Here is a 16,539-nt window from a genome sequence, read left to right on the forward strand (position 1 = left end):
TGAGGACAGGAGTTTTGTTTATTATAATCACCACATTGTGCCCAGAATATAATACTATGCCTGGCACAGAGGAAATGCCCAATACATATTTTAAATGATGAGCACATCAAAACAGTTCTTGTCTTCAAGGAACTCACTAGCCAGTAGGGAAAATCAAGATATACACAGCAAACTATAATGCAAGCCAACTGTGATTAAACAAATTACAGGATAGCACACAGGAGACAAAAATTAATTCTAGCTGGGGTTAGGGAAGGGTCAGAGTTTTCTCACACATCCAGACATTTGGACATACACAAAAGTATTTAAATTAGGCTGAAATAGATCAATGAGATTTCTACAAGAAGAGACATGGACACCAGCCTGGGCGCAGGGAAAGAACTTGAATGCTTCGAAGTGCTCAACATATTCAAGGAACAGCAGATGATCCTGGGTGGCTGCCATCTGGGAGGTGAGCAAGTACAAGGGGAAGGGGACGGGACTGGGAAAATAGAGAGAACCATAATTTGAGGAGTTTGGAATGTGATGAAAGTGACATTGTTTTATGCAATCAGGAAATATTTGTTAAGAATCTACTCTAGGCCAGACTCTGTGCTAAGTGTTGGGGCTGTAGAAATGACATCCCCAGGTCCTGTGTTTAGGAAACATACAGTGGAGCATAGGATATATGAATGTGCAGACAAATAATGGTCACAAAGTGTTATGAGTGTCATAGCAGCCATCTAAAGGGCAGCACGATGGAGTGAGGACTCGATAGTGCAGAGGAGTTTTCCAGAAAGATTTTATGAAGGAAGCCTGAGTCATCGACTTTTAAATTGGAGAGTAAAATGGTGGGATCTAAGTTTTAGAAATATTATGCAAGTTAGAGTAGGCAATTGATTGGAGGCAAGAGAGCCTACAGAAAGAGGTGACTCTCTTCTGGGTAAAGTCTAAGGAAAGCCTAATCAAATTACTTTAGACTTGGAAAGACATCTCAAGCCTATCCTCTGTGCTGGTGAGTACTTAGCTCCTCAGAGACTTCCTAACGTTAAACCAGTTTCATATGGGTAAAAGAAAAGGCAATCAGAATCCTGATTACCTGATAATAAATTACAACATTTCTCTTTAAGTTAAAACAGGTAAGAAATCTAGAGAAAGCCATGCAAAAATCCCCAAGACGAGTGTGAAGGAAGAACAGATGAACCAGGCAGAGTGTGCTATTCCATAGAATGCTCCTTCCTAAGGGGACAATCAGTTACACCACAGCACTGGATTTTATCATTTACATTCCTTGTATATTCTCAATAGCTTAAAAATAATCAAATAAAAAGGAACTTGTAACATACTTGCTCCCATCCTTCTGCAAACCCTTTTCATGATTTCAAGATGTTAGTTCTGACAAGTTCAAATCATACTCATGATAATTAGTATTTGACACTTACAGCCTCTTCACTAACAGTACATGTTGTTCATTTGTCAACATATAGTTACAGTATAGAAAATATTTATCATATGTAAGAACCACATTTTGAGTCATTTAGGAACATTTTGATAAGCTAAACATACTGAAGGATGCTTCCTTCTCTGATTATTTTTTCCCTCTGAGCTATTTCTATTTTGTTAAGATGTAATTTTATAAGCTAAATTAATTTTGAAATTCCTACACTTGTTGGGTTGAATCCCTCAGAATTATTCTCTGACTCACAGAAATGGAGTCATAAAATTGACTTGCTGAGTTTAAAAATTTAAAGATGAATTAATGTAATTTGCACACATATGACTATATGAACATATGTTTCTTTTTCTGGTCACTACAAATGCATGGAAAAGCATATATCATTTCCCACGTAATATTCAGTATGTTTCTCCTTTTTTCTGTAAAAGTTAAGTCCAATTAAATTTTTATTCAAATGCTTATTTCCTTGTGGACATTCAAAGCCTGTGCATTTCTTTGCTTTCTTACAGTAATTCTTCTGATTTAGGATTGCTTATTAAGATTTCTTCTCTAGACCAGCATGAATATTTCCTTAGAGAGTTGGGGTCAGGTTCAAGTGTGGATGGCATCTGCATTCATTATTGAATTGCAAAGAAATAGAAGTGTGAGGTATAAAGACAGTCACAGTTGTAAGTTAAAAAAGAGTTTGTCAACATGAATTGATTTTAGAATGCTTAAAGTCTGTCCTGACCTTTTAAGCTGGGTCTACAGGTATAGCCACTTTGACACCTGTTTGTTAGGAGCTGTGAATCTCAGTCCATTTACCTCCCAAAGTTACCAGATCTAAAAATCAGCCACAACATGCTACCATCCCTTCTGGGTAGGCAGCCAAACTCCCAGGCTGTAGTGGCTCCTGGGAAAGCTTTTCTGACCCCATCTGGCCGGGCACTCTCACAAGGGAGCCTACAACACCTGCTCATGGCCGCTTAGCAGCTTCTGCGTAAATGTCAGCTGCAGATAACATAATGTGGACAGAAACAGTCCTAGCATTCTGGGATTTTACAAGGCAATTTGATAGAGAGCCGATCAAAATAAACTGTGAAAGTAAATAAACACTAAGTTAAATATACTTGGAGAAACGGCATTAGAGCGTATTCATAGAAAACAATCCTCCTCGAAGCAGATTCCCAGGGCTTCTTTGTCCCGGGATTATTTGATACATTATCACAGTCTGTAAGGATGTACGTAAAGAGTATTATGGTAAAATTTAGTGAAAACAGTACAAGCCTGTGAGAAACTTCAGTTGAGTTGAAATACACAGAGGGATTAGGTCAGAGAAAGATAAATGTATCTTTAAGCAGAGTGTGCCTGAGAAATTACGCATGATCAAAAGTCTTCCCACAGCCCCACTTATGACTAAACATTCTTAGCATGAAGGAAATTACAAACAGGTACACTACTGTATCGGAATTGGAAATGAATAGTTTTCTATGTTTCTTTATTTTCTTACATTTGTATAGTCCTTTATAGTTTAAAAAAGAACTTTCACAAGCATTATTTTCTTTGATCCTTACAGCAACGTGGTGCAGTAGGTAAAAGATTAAAAAAACAAAAAACAGTCTTGGGGAAGCCAAGCTGTAGATTTGCTTGAAAAACAGAGTCGTTGACTCCACCCACCAGCGTGTGTGTCTGATTGCAAATTCCTTGCTTTCCAAACAAACTCAAGAAATTTCTGAATTTCCTATGGTTTCAAAAGACCTGTATCTGTTTCTTCCTCCTTTAATTAACGAGAATAAAAATGTAAGCATCCAAAGAGCCCGGTACAGTCAATACAGCCTGGTGTGAAATTGTAGACAGGAAAATGTGCGGAAAGAGAATAGAGGCAACGTGACACATTCACACAGTACCATGTTGCTAGAAGACATCCGTAGGTACCTGTAAAATCAATTTGAAGAAGCATCTTAGGAAGCCCTCCTTATAAGGACTGTTTTTATCCAACAACTGTTTTCCAAGGTCATGCTCCTCTTTAGGAATACTTCATTACTAAAAGCCTAATTTCTCTATTATTTACAACAGTCATTGCCCTTGAGTGTGGATCTGTGTAGAAGAAACATTCCATGGCAGAGAGCCATCTATTATGAACTTTAAATGTACCTGTATTGTCCACTAGAGAGCTCTACTTTGGTGTTCTTATGGGCATTTTTAATCCAATCTCTTGAAACTAATCTCACTATCTTCCTCCTCCAACTGAATTCTACTGTACCTCCTCTCTCAATAAACAGCAAAACCATTATCTCCCAAGCTATCAGCCTTGTTCCATGGACAGTTTCCCTTCTCTCTCATCCACACATCACTTAGTCCCCTTGACCTTGCTGCCACAACATCCCACAAATAAATGCCCTCTGCTCTCCCCTCGCTGCTGCTATTTCAGTCCATGTGAAAAGGTAACAGGGCCTGGAATTCTTGCAGGAGCTTTCTTCCTGACCCACAGAATTAAGTCCTAGCTCCTAAGCATGGCATGCAAGACTCCTGCCTTATGATCCAGTCGCTGCCTAGTTTTCCAAACCAGGCTACCTTAATTCCGTCCACAACGAACTGCTTGCAGTGCCCCCCGCACCCCGTCAATGCTATGCAGTCTTATTTCTCCACACTTTTGTTCTTTTTGTTCATTCTGCACAAAATACACTTTCCCCAACTCTGTCTCCCTCTACACATGTTGCAACATTTAGCTTAAACACACCTCCTCTCTATTCTCCCATAATTAGCTGTCTTCCTTCTATGTTTCAGTTACTCCTGCTTTAATTATTACTATTATTATTATTGATGTTATTAGATTTTTTGTTTAAGTTTCTTTTCCACCGTTTTCCCTTTCACTAGTTTAAAAATTGTATGCTCTGTACCTATTATTCACTTTTATTCACTTCTGTCCCAAGCACCTAACATACATAGCCAACAATAAACATGTGTTAAATGAATCGATGGTAAATGATTTTTTAAATCTCCAGGAAATTAAAAAAAATTCTTTACAATGGCCTAACACCAACCTGAATATTGTTATTGCCAAAAAGTTCTTATCTAAATCCATGTTTTTTAAATGTGCAGATAAAAGGAAAACTGAAAATAATCACTACCCTACTGGCAATAATTATTATGTTAATCAGCATCCCATATGACTTTGAGAGGAACAAACTGAGCAGGATCCCAAATTAATAGCCCATATAGACAAGAAATAAACAAAAGATGATTTATCATGATGATAATAAAAGTTTTCAATCCTTCCCATTCATCTTCTAATTTACAGTATCACCTTTGGGTGAAGGAACACTAACTTTAAAGACTATACTGAAATAATTACCATTGCCTCTCTACCTGTCTGAGAGCTGCCTCCAGGAAGTTCCATAAAACTTCTTGGGGCTATTCATGGAAAGTTGTCTAAATGACACGTCAACCAAGGAGCCAATGTGCTATTCACAAAATGTATACTGCTACTGTGATGAAGGGATAAGACTCAAAATTACTTTTACTGGATGGAAAATATCCCTACAAAAACAGAAAACACAATTAAATGTACAAGTGATAGTCTCTTAAGGATAAAAAACTAGCTGTAAAAACTCAATATAATAAAGAAATAGTTGGAAACGCCTTTTTAAAGGAAAAAAATGAAGTTGAATGTGAGGATTTGTCTATTTGTTTCACGGGTCAGAAGACTTCAGAGGATGATGTCCAGTGTAAATCATCAGGCTCGCTCTCAAGGAAAGCGGGTATGAGCAAGAAGGTTCAGGGAAGAATTACAAAGAGTACTTAGCAGAAGGGAAAGTTAGGGAATTTCAGGCTAGGGGAGAGATGCCAAAACCATAACAAGGGGACGACTGATGATTTCAGATGTATTAAGAAGTTAACATAAACGGCACTCAAATTCTCCATATCAGTGATGGCCCCAAACCAGAGAATATTGTCAAAATCAAAGGGGAAGAGATTGGGCTCAGGAAAAAAGAACCACTTGACTTTGTGAGTGATAAAACTCTAGACAACTACTGAGCAAGGTTTTGAAACCTTCCAGGAAGGACTGAAAACTGTCTGTTTTGAAAGGGTTAGGCATTCAGCTTCCTGCAGGAAGAAAGACACACCATATCTTCTTTCATGAATATTTCCAGTTCTGTGAGTTAATGACAATAGCTTATAGTCATCATATATTTACATAATATCCTGAAAAACCAATACACTCTATGTTTACTTAATATTCTCAAATTTCTCCTCCAGAATAAAATGTCATGACAAGTTTAAACTTTCCTCATAGAAGGTATGTTTGAGGGCTTTGACCATTTTTGTGTCCACCAGCCTCTTCGGTTTCTCTGTAACTTCTAATAAATACAGAGTACCAAAAAATACACAACTCTTCCACAAGTGCCCAGGAAATGCTAAGTCAAAATAGGCAGATTACTCCATGGCCTCTGCATGTCGTGCATCTATTAATACACTGTAGGATCATGTTCACACTTTTAATAACAGCACCAGGCTGCTGACTCACATTCGGGCATGTTTCTACTTCCTTCGTACCTACATAATTATTCCCTTTCTTGTATCAGCCTGGATTATTTTTTTCCCTAATCTCATCTAGTTAGCTTGGCCCACTTTTCTCAGTTTTCAACAGTCTATTGAATTGCTATCCTGGCTTCCATGTAACAGTAATGCTACCAAAATGTGGACTTTCTTTTCTAACTTTCAAATAATCAAAGGATAAGGAAGATCAGGGGGAAACTCAATAATTCTTTTCAATTGTGTGCAAGTCTGTCTGCTAGGTGCTGAGGGTAAGACAAACATGGTTCCCGCTTCCTAGATTACAGTCTATCACAGATAGAGATAAGGCAATAGAAAACCACAACCCTCTGTGATAAGAGCTAGGATAGGAAGGGCAGATGGCAACAGGACAAAGTGAGACTGTGAGCACAGGAGAATGATGGGTCTAGATGCTGCGGCTGCATGTTGCATTACCACCTAACCTCCAAAGGGAAGGAAGCAGGAGAGGGAGAGGCATAAAGGCTGAGAATTTGCACAGATATGTAAATTAGCTCCTTTAATCCTCACAACAACCCTATAGGGCAAGTATTGTTATCCCAACTTTATAGATGAAGAAACTCGGCATTTAATAGGGTAGGTAATGTACCCGAAGGTCACACACCTCTAGCTAATAAGTAACAGAACTGGAGTTCCAATCCAGGTCTAGATGACTCCAAAGTTCATGTAGGAGACCATGCTGCTTTTCAAACATACTCTGTTTCTGGTTCTTTAACAGAACTGCCACATGGAAAGAAATCTAAAATTTCAGAAGTCTCGTTAATGTCTACTCCTTCCCTTTTTTGTGGCAATCAGTCAAAACATGACAATAAACTGATTTGACATAAGCTGATCCCAAACTATTCTGGTAACTTCCTGACACTCTGAATTCAGGAAGACAACTAGCTGATGACTTGCTAGTTATGTTTCCAGGGTCCAGAGATATCACAATGCATTCATAATTTCAAGGGTCACTATTTCTTCCAGTTTTAAAAAGGGTACCATATTTTTCCACCTTTGGGTAATCTTGTGTTCTGCAGAAAATACTCTACAGTTAATAACAGTGTGAAGCACTCAACAATTTCCTAAGTAGCTTAAGTATCTATTTAAAAGGTTCAGTGATAGTAGTTTCCTGTCATAAGCAGGTAGCTAATGTTTAATATCTATTCAAATAGGAAAAGGAAACAATCCAGGAAGTCAACTTAGCACAGAGAATTGTTTAATAGATGACATCTGAAATTCTATGTTCAACTCCTGTTACTATCATTCATCCAATAAAAACAATGCTTAAGCTAATTCCTGATAATTCCCTCTAAAAAAATTCTCAGGGTGAGAGTACACCATCAGCAACAGCTTGTCCCCATTCTGTACCTGACGGGGAATCTGTTCTCTGTCTGCCCAATTCTCTAATTTCCCTTGGCTCAGGGAATGATCCAGTTACTATCAGCACAACCATATCCAGCCCTCAGGATTTCCTTGATAGATCATATTCTGATAGAGTCCTAGAAACACCTACTCTCTCTCCTCAAAAACCTACCAATGCAGAATTTAAATTGGCGCAGCCACATTAGAAGAACCAATATTTACTAAAGCTTAACTTATACATACCCTATGACCCCCCAACAGAAATGCCTACATATGTTCACCCAGAGACATGCACCAGAATTTTACAGTAGTGTGGTTTGTAAGGTCCAAAAGTGGAAACTATCCAAATGCCCAACTACAGTAGAATGAATCAATTGTGCTGTATTCACACAATAGAATACAGCAACAGGAATGAATAACTACAACTACGCGCAACAACAGAAATGGATCTCACAAACGTAGTTATGAGTGAAAGCCAGACGCCAAAAAAGCATATACAGTATGATTCTAGATATGTAAAGAACAAAAATAGGCAAAATTAACTTATTCTATTGGAAATCAGGATAATTGTTACCACAAAGGAGGGGTGGCAACAGGAAGACAGAATGAGGAGGACTTCTAAGATGCTGATAATATTCTCTTTCTTAATCGGGCTTTTGGCCAATTGAGCGTGTGCAGTTTTGTGAAAATTAATTGACTTACTTTTCTATATACGTATTATACCTCAAAAAAAAAAATTTTAAAGTCTCCAAAGGCTTAAAATTTTAAATAGCTAATTTTTGTAGAGATTAAAATGAACTGTATAAAATGTTACCTGTGGGATAGAATGTTTTGAGTAAAGATCTACATTCTAAACAATATGGACTTAAATCTCTGAATAGACCATCCCTTGCTCTTCCAGAATTTATGAGATGCTCATGCCTCCCTATACATTGCCCCTAGTCTTTATTCTGGCTGTAGCTCCCCAGTCCACTGCCTCTGATCATAAAAAATGTTCCACTTCTACCAAAAGACTGCGCCAGCTCTTGAAAGACATGCCTGGCCTGTGAGCCTTGAAAGCAAGGTACTTTCCAACTAGCCTCCAAATTCTTCTCCTTGCCTCTAAATATCCTGCATTGGTCATGCAGTCACCTTCTCTCTCCAGGGTACTCTGGGGAATCCTCCTCACAATGGGCTGTCTCTCTTTGATGTCTTTAGTTTGCCTCTTGTAGCAATTAAAGTAGGGAAGCTGAGCTGTTTCGTGTATTTTTTTAAATTCACCCAAATGTCCACTTGACCTTGATGGCAGATAATGCTTTGTTTTTGTTTTCACCATTTCCCAGGAGGGTCACCTCCCACTCACGGCTCATTTATAGAGCTGAGTCATCTGACACACCTGGGCCCCCAAAATGGGCAAATTACAACTGCTTCAGGTCGCAAGCCCCTTCCACATTTTCGGGTTCTCTTTGGCAAATCATCACTCAAGTCCCTCAGCAGACTGCTTATCTATAGTGACATGATGATAATTTTATAATATTAAAAATAGCTTAAAGGGGTTGGCCCGTGGTATAGTGGTTAAGTTTGTGCACTCCGCTTCCATGGCCCTGGGGTTCACAGGTTCGGATCCCAGGTGCGGCCCTATACACCACTCATCAAGCCATGCTAGGGCAGCATCCCACATTCGAAACAGAGGAAGATTGGCACAGATGTTAGCTCAGGGACAATCTTCCTCAAGCAAACGAGGAAGATTGGGAACAGATGTTAGCTCAGGGCTAATCTTCCTCAGCAAAAAAACAATATCTTGAATATATATTAAGAGAAGCCAACATAACTCTCCCAGGGAAAGTAGGGAAGGAATCTGACATTTACCAAGTACCCACCATGTGCAGAACATTATGTTCCATGCTTTCCTGTACGCTGTTGTTTGTAGTCCATACACAACTTTGTAACATGGATATTATAATCTCCCTTTTACACATGACAAAATAGAGGCTCAGGGTTTAAACATATTGCCCCAAATCACACAACACGTAAGATGCAGAGTGAGACAGTAAACCAGGCATCAGCAAATGTTTTCTATAAAGATACAACAAATATTTTAGGCTTTGCAAGTCACGTAAGGTCTCTGTCACATATTTTTCTTTGTTTCTTTGTTGGTTGGTTTGTTTTTACAACCCTTTAAAAACATAAAAACTATTCTTAACTCCTGGACTGTATTTGGTCCAAAGACGGTAGTTTGCAAGCACCTGTCTTAAGAAGTTTGGGGGAAATATGTGATAAAGCATGTGCTTTGGACTTTGGTCCAAATTTAAACCCTAATTCCATCACTTACTAGCTAACATTTATGAAGAGCTTATAAAGTCCCAGGAAACATTCTAGGTACGTTACGTGTATTGACTTATTTAATCCTCAGAACAACTCTATGATGTAGGTGAGTTCTATTATTTCCTCGTTCTACAGATAAGGAAAATGAGGCCCAGAGTGGTTAAATAACTTGCCCAAGGCTACACACAGCAAGTGAGTGGTGTACTCCAGGGCATCTAGCTACAAAGCCCATGTTTTTCACCACTATGTTAATATTATCAAAGTCAATGATAAACCATCTGATCAGGATAAGTAATTGGATTGCACTTGTACATAAAAGGAAACTTTTCAGTTATTTTCAATGATCCTTTTAGCCTTGCAAGAAAAGGACTTAGTAACTGAGGCTATTGTAACTGGGACTGAAGCATCCAGATTCTAGAAGATGCCATTATGTAAGATTATACAGGTTCCTAAGTCTGCAAAGCAGAACCTGAACAGGGCGATTGTTCCAAGGCAAAAAGATAGCCTAGATTTGAGTACAATTACTCAAAGTCAAAGGAGCCCAAGGTGTAAGTTGGGACTCAAGTTGGAGACCTAGGGGATAATTGACAGGTATCCAAATGGACAGGCAGTTGGTACCAGGACCTGTAAGACATCAGGGTGCCCGGTTCAGGTAAGCCCTGAGAAACTTGAAATTCTCCAAGTCCATCCTGAGCAAGCAGTGAGAACTGACTCAGTGCCGAGCTGCAGAATCACTGCAAGAGTAAGGGAGGTCTTTGCCCTAGATCTGCATTGTACTCAGGAGTAGAAGTTAAGGCCCACCCTAAAAGCCAAGGTCAGTTACGTCCACCTACTGGAGTTAAAGATCTAGAAACAGGGACCCAGGAAAATCCTTCAAATATATTAATCTTAAATAAAGTTCGTTAAAATCCAAGACAAGAAATATTGCTATTTATTGTTATTGCAATTAACCTGTTATGAACCACAGATAAGTAATATAAAGGTTAAAAAAAGAAAGAAAGGAAATTATAGTCTTCTTGGTAGTTGCAATGGCCTACAAGGGCCTGCATGATCTAGCCCCTAACGGTCCCTCCACCTGAGACCCTTAGTGCAGGCTGTCCCCTTTCCCTGAAATGCTTGTCACCACCCCCTTCTTTGCAGCCTTTGTGACTGAGCTTACATTTTCCACCTTTTATCTTATGTTTGCTTTGTCACATTAAACTTTTTAGTTATACATATTGTTAGAGTGCTGTGTATTGCCTGTTTTCCTCACTAGACTGGAAGCTCCATGAAAGCAAAGACCCCATCTATTTAGTTCATCACAGTATCTCCACCCAGTGCTTAGCACTATTCCACAAATTTACCCTTGATAATTATCCATGATGAATAAATCTCTATTGGCAGGACATTGAAATACCTAATATTATTTCTCCTCACAGACTGAACAAAAACTTCCTGAAGCTGAGAAATACGTACTCCAGATACAAATTATCTGTCAGTAGTCTTATGTAACAATACCAGGAAAATCATAAGACAGAGGATAAATAGAGTATCATCATGTTATTTATACCAAAATGTGCCCACATGGTCCCTGGGACAGAGAAGGGACTATATATATACAAAAAGATTTTGCTGGTAAACAAATAGCAAGAATATTTCTGCCTTCCACACAGTAAACACTATGCTTCTTTCTTTTGCTTGCTGATGAAAAAATTTACCAAAGCAATCAGTCCTGTTTTTCCCCTTCTATTTTTTGACTTGAGACGGCTATAATTTACTAAGTAAACTACCTGGCATCCTTGGAGTACTCAAAGTCCACGTTGTCTATCCACCACTCAAATAACAAGGGCATCTTTGGCATTCCAAATGCATACAAACTAATCAATACAGAAAAAGAACAAATTAATCAAAAGTTATGTAATCCTATACCCTGAAAAGAATCTGATTAAATCTCCATCCCTTGTAGCTATTTCTAATCTAGGACAGAGCAAGTGTTTACAATCTTCTGTGAGTTGACCTCAGGTGACCCAAGGGTGGTTTTAATTGCTTATCAAATGTAATTTTATGAACAAGATAAAGATATTGTGTATGTATATAAAACACCTTTGAAATACAGAGAGCCTTTCAAGATGGGATTTTTAGTTAGCTTGCTACTCTTTCTTTAGAGTCTAATTGATTTTCTTGACATCTCTTTAGCCTGGCAAACTGCCTGCCTAAGTACTTTATCTGACCTTCAGGCTGTGTGCCAGGTATTGATCCAATACCTACAATGGCTGTGTTGTACCAGCTCTTCCAACTTTGATAAGGGCTAATGTACTAGAGCCAGGCAGACAGGAAGTCAATGGTCTCAAAATTTCTCTCATCCTCCTCTAACTGTATCTTCCTTTCTTCTTGTGCAAGAATTTCAGGTTCTATCAAAATCAGATCTTAAGCAGATCAGATGGACACTTGGGCCTAATTTATCTTCTACGAATTTTTTTTAAAACACATCTTAAAAAAGCTCTCTAGGCAACAATAAATGAAAATATTTAGAAATATTAGATTTCTTGTTGAAGTTAAAATAATATTACTAGTTGGAGGGTTTCCTTTCTAAAGAAAAGTAAAACTAAATATGACTTACAGAGATGCTTAGGGAGGATTTAGACAAACTGTATTGCAAACAGTGAAGAGAAACTGGGTAGGAAGAGGTCTTGAAATCATGTCATAAATGAAACAACGAAAGAAAATGGGATTTTTAGTAAGAATAGTATGCTTGGGATGAGCAATGTGATAGCTATATGAGATTAATAAATTAATGTGACTCTAAGTATTAATTTGTACATAGATCTCATGTTTTTCATAGTTTGCCTTGACAAGAAACTTCTGGAAAGCATTTTCATTAGACAAATGGCCCTGGGCTGGCTAGAGAGATCCTCTCCAACAAAACACCCTGATTACTCAGCCCAAGATGGAATCCTTGGCAATGGAGAAAACAATGGACCTGAAGTAGAATCATTGAAATAAGTCCCTAGGGAAATAGAGAACCGTACTGAGAATAGATTGTGTATTTTGAAGATAATTTGAGATAGAGCAAGCTGACTGATTCTGTAGGACAGAGCTGCTACTGATATGCTTTGCCCTTTGTTATCTAACTTCAAAAAAATAGTTGGAAGGATCTAGAGACTTCATAATGCCTTTGCATGGAGCAAAATGGTGTTGACTGGTGCCTAGCTTATCTGATCTAGGTCTTTTTGTAGCTTAGAATAGAGAGAAAGCCGTGAAAAATTTACTTTTAAGTTGCCAACCTGAGGGGAGCAATTAATATTTAGAATAAACAAAAAATGTACATTCATGGTCATATGCCACTTCAGGCAATCTACATTCCAACAAGTCATTCTAAGTAGCTGAATGGAGCCTGAGCTGAGGGCTGGCCATGGTGGGAAAGGGGCAGAGAGTCCCACAAAGCTGACATAGATGGAAAAATGCAGAGGGTTCTGCAGAAGTGGCTGAGGGTGGAGAAAGTCCAGAAGGTACAGAGCTGGCACGGGTCGGAGGGGTGCACAGGATCTCACAGGGCTAGTGCGCATAAGCCCAAGGAAGCTGTGCTGAGTAAGGAGCTGCCTGGGTTACTTTAACCTCCACCCACTCTGATCAAGAGCCACTGGAAATTTAGAGTAATTCCCTCTTTTCGTCTGTTAGTTTCACTGGCCCAAATGATACCATAGACAGGCCAAAGAATAGACTTTTCAGCTACTCCTAAAACTTTCTGAATCTTAAACACTGAAGAGCAAGAGCATATACCATCAATGCACTAGGAGAGGCAGAGGGAATGCCTAAGAAGAGAAGTAATATTTAAGTGAAAGCAGAAGAGGGGTAAGCAATGTGAAGGCTTAGAAATGCCTTTGGATAATTGCACACTCTACTCTGGCATAGAATCCAGATATTGACAGACCTTTGGACAGGAAAACTTAGCCAAATCCATGACTTCTGGGGAGGAAATGTTGAATAGAGAAGTCATGAATGAGAGTTGATGATTACTCCAGGTTGTTTTGTCAATTATCAGTTAAATCAGTCCTGCTGTTGTGATTACAATGGTGTTTGTCTCCAGCAGCTGGAGGCAAAAAGACCTTGAAAACAAGGAGAGGAAATCAACCAAAATTTGGCAAGAAAAAAATACTTCAGACAAATACACTTGGGGGGATAAATATCACCAAGTGGTGGAAGGTCTGTACTATTGCCAGGAGGGTCAGGAAGGGTGGCCAATGTGATAGGAAGGTGTTCATGGCAGAGCAACAAAATGCTGTTGCTGTAAGCCACGTGGATCATGTGGATAGGCAAAGACTCCATTTACCTTCTCAAGGAAGGGTCTGTGGGATCAAACCCGAGGTGCTATTTATGGTTTTGCATTATTAAAAGAATAATAATAATAAGACAGGAAAAACAGAGAGAAGCAGAGAGAAGAAATTCAGTAAATGACAAATACAGATGGTCCCCGACTTATGATGGTTTGACTCACGATTTTTCAACTTTATGATGGTGTGAAAGTGACATGCATTCAGTAGAAGCCATACTTTGAATTTTGAATTTTGATCTTCCCCCAGGCTAGCAATATGTGGCAAGAGCCTCTCTCATGATGCTGGGCAGCGGCAGCGACCGCACCTCCCAGTCAGCCCCGCGATCACGAGGGTAAATAGCTGATATACTTACAACTGTTCTGTACCCAGACAACCATTCCATTTTTCACTTTCAGTACAGTGTTCAATAAATTACACGAGCTACTCAACCCTTTACTATAAAATAGGCTTTGTATGAGATGATTTTGCCCAACTGTAGGCTGATGTAAGTGTTCCGAGCACATTTAAGGTAGGCTAGGCTAAGCTGTGATGTTCTGTAGGATAGGAGTAGTAATTGCATTTCTGAGTTATGATGTTTTCAACTTACGACAGGTTTGTTGGGACATAACTCCGACATAAGTTGAGGAAGATCTATAATCAAAATTGATGAGATCGACCTCAAAAAATAAAAAAATTGCCAAGTCACAATCAAAAAAGTGGAAGGGAAAGGGAAAGTGGGGTCCAAAAGCTAAATAATAAAAATAAGGAAAGAAGTTAAAATATTCATTTATAAAGCTACCTCTCAATAGAGTACAAAAATCACTTCACTTCTTTGGTCCTCAGTTTCCTCAATTGTAAAGGGAGGGCTAAGGATGATATGATTGTTAAGGCCTCTTCTAACGCTGAATATCTATGCCCAAAAGCAGGTTTTAAAATTCAGCTTCTTCTAAATCTGGCTCTAACTTCAATTTGGGGAATTCTCTAACATCTGTCCTTTATTCACATCCCCAAAAGGTCATCTGCTTATACTACCTGCTTATGAAAAGCACATTTGCCTTGTTTTTAATTGAAGGCATGGAGATGGGAGCAAGAGAATGAACTGAAAATCAAGAGCCCTGGCTTCTTGATCTGGTTCTCCTGCACAGACACAAGATGTTTCCCTCATCTGCAAAGAGATGAGCCAGATTAGGTTATCACGGAGGTTCTTTCCAGCTCTGCTTACTGGTCCTCCCTACTTCTCAGGCCTTCACATGAGTTCCCATCAATTAGATGTCCCTTAGCAAGTAGAAGTCAACCACCAAGGAGAAAAAAGTCCAGCTCTCCTGCATGCCAATTCTCCACTTAATGCGTTCACATAAATGACAACTAAGACATCACAGCTGGAGGTCAGAAAGTGCATAACACAAAAGGAAATAGTGGCAAGATACTAAAAGGCTAACTTCCCAAGGAGGTGACTCACTCTGTTACAGACCAGTTTCCAGAAAATCCAGGAGGAAGATTCACTTCTCTTGGAGACACTAGGAATAAAAGTCAGAGAGAACAGTCAACAGCTGACCATAATCCCCCAGCACTCAGAGGAGCTGGCCCCACAAATTTCCTCACATCTGACGTCCATAGCCGTCATCTCTGGCTAGTGCTGACTTGGAGACCACTAGAGACATCCTCTACATCTCTGCCCAGCGGTTCTCCAGCTTTCAGTTTCTTCCATGTCATCCCCACAGCCTGCGGGCCACTCCACACCCTGCATTCCTGTCAGGTGTCCTGTCAGGCAAAGCTGGTTCATTTGAGGTCATGCTGGCAGCTAAGCCCAAGAGGCTGCCGCCTGTGCTGTTAACCTTGCCAAGTTGAGCTGCATCTATTTTTTTTTTCTTCAATCATTCCTAGAAATATCAATTCTGGAAAACTCTGTTTTCCCACATAAGGTTTTGGCAGCCATTCCTCAGCAGTTACCTCATTCTTTGCTCTGCTGCCATCTGAGAGAACGTACCAGGAAAAACTGTGCACCTGTAAGAAGGAGAATGAATGCACAAAGAGTGAAAGATTGGATCACGTCTTCCTACTGACAGGGTTATGTAGGAAAGGTCTTCATGGATTTAAAGAACATTAGTGCTGCCAGGGACATGACGGTGAAACTCCACCTAGCCCAAATTCATCATTTCACACACAAGGAAACTAAGGCTGGGCAGAGGGAAGCCCCTTCTGCAGGTCATAGCTAAAAATATTTGCAAATATATGAATGAATAGGTGAATGAATGAATGAGATAGAGAAATTCAGAAATGGAATTGGGAGGACAATATGTACACTTGGGGAGACAAAGTAAGGCCAGAGAAAGAACGAGACTTAAGAGATCAGAACGAGACATAAGAGATCTCTGTCACCAGGTGTCTTAGTCCATTTGGGCTGCTATAACAGAATACGATAGACTGGGTAGCTTATAACAAACAGAAATTTATTCCTCACAGTTTTGGAGGCTGGGAAGCCCAAGCCCAAGGCGCCAGCAGATTTGATATCTAGCGAGAACCCACTTTCTGGTTTATAGATGGTGTCTTCTTGCTGTGTCTTTACATGGCAGAAGGGGAAAGTGAACTCTCTGGAGTCTCTTTTATAAA

General features: G+C 39.4%; 1 protein-coding gene across 5 annotated transcripts in view; it reads right to left on the reverse strand.

The window, feature by feature from the left end:
* Window positions 1-15,680, reverse strand: part of LOC106825075 (heterogeneous nuclear ribonucleoprotein A1-like) — a 202,700-nt gene extending 187,020 nt beyond the window's left edge. For 4 of the 5 annotated variants that reach the window (XR_011502800.1, XR_011502802.1, XR_011502801.1 and 1 more), the window contains exons 1-2: window positions 15,532-15,680; window positions 15,389-15,446 (exon numbers count right to left, since the gene is read on the reverse strand). The gene's annotated coding sequence lies outside the window, so the exon portion shown is untranslated. Of the gene's footprint in view, window positions 1-2,886; window positions 3,350-15,388; window positions 15,447-15,531 lie in introns of those variants that run through there. The other variant, XR_011502799.1, reaches the window with a different exon arrangement.
* Between the last annotated feature and the right edge of the window lie 859 nt (window positions 15,681-16,539).

Source organism: Equus asinus, chromosome 4 (genome assembly GCF_041296235.1).
Source record: "Equus asinus isolate D_3611 breed Donkey chromosome 4, EquAss-T2T_v2, whole genome shotgun sequence".
Taxonomy (NCBI): Eukaryota; Metazoa; Chordata; class Mammalia; order Perissodactyla; family Equidae; genus Equus; species Equus asinus.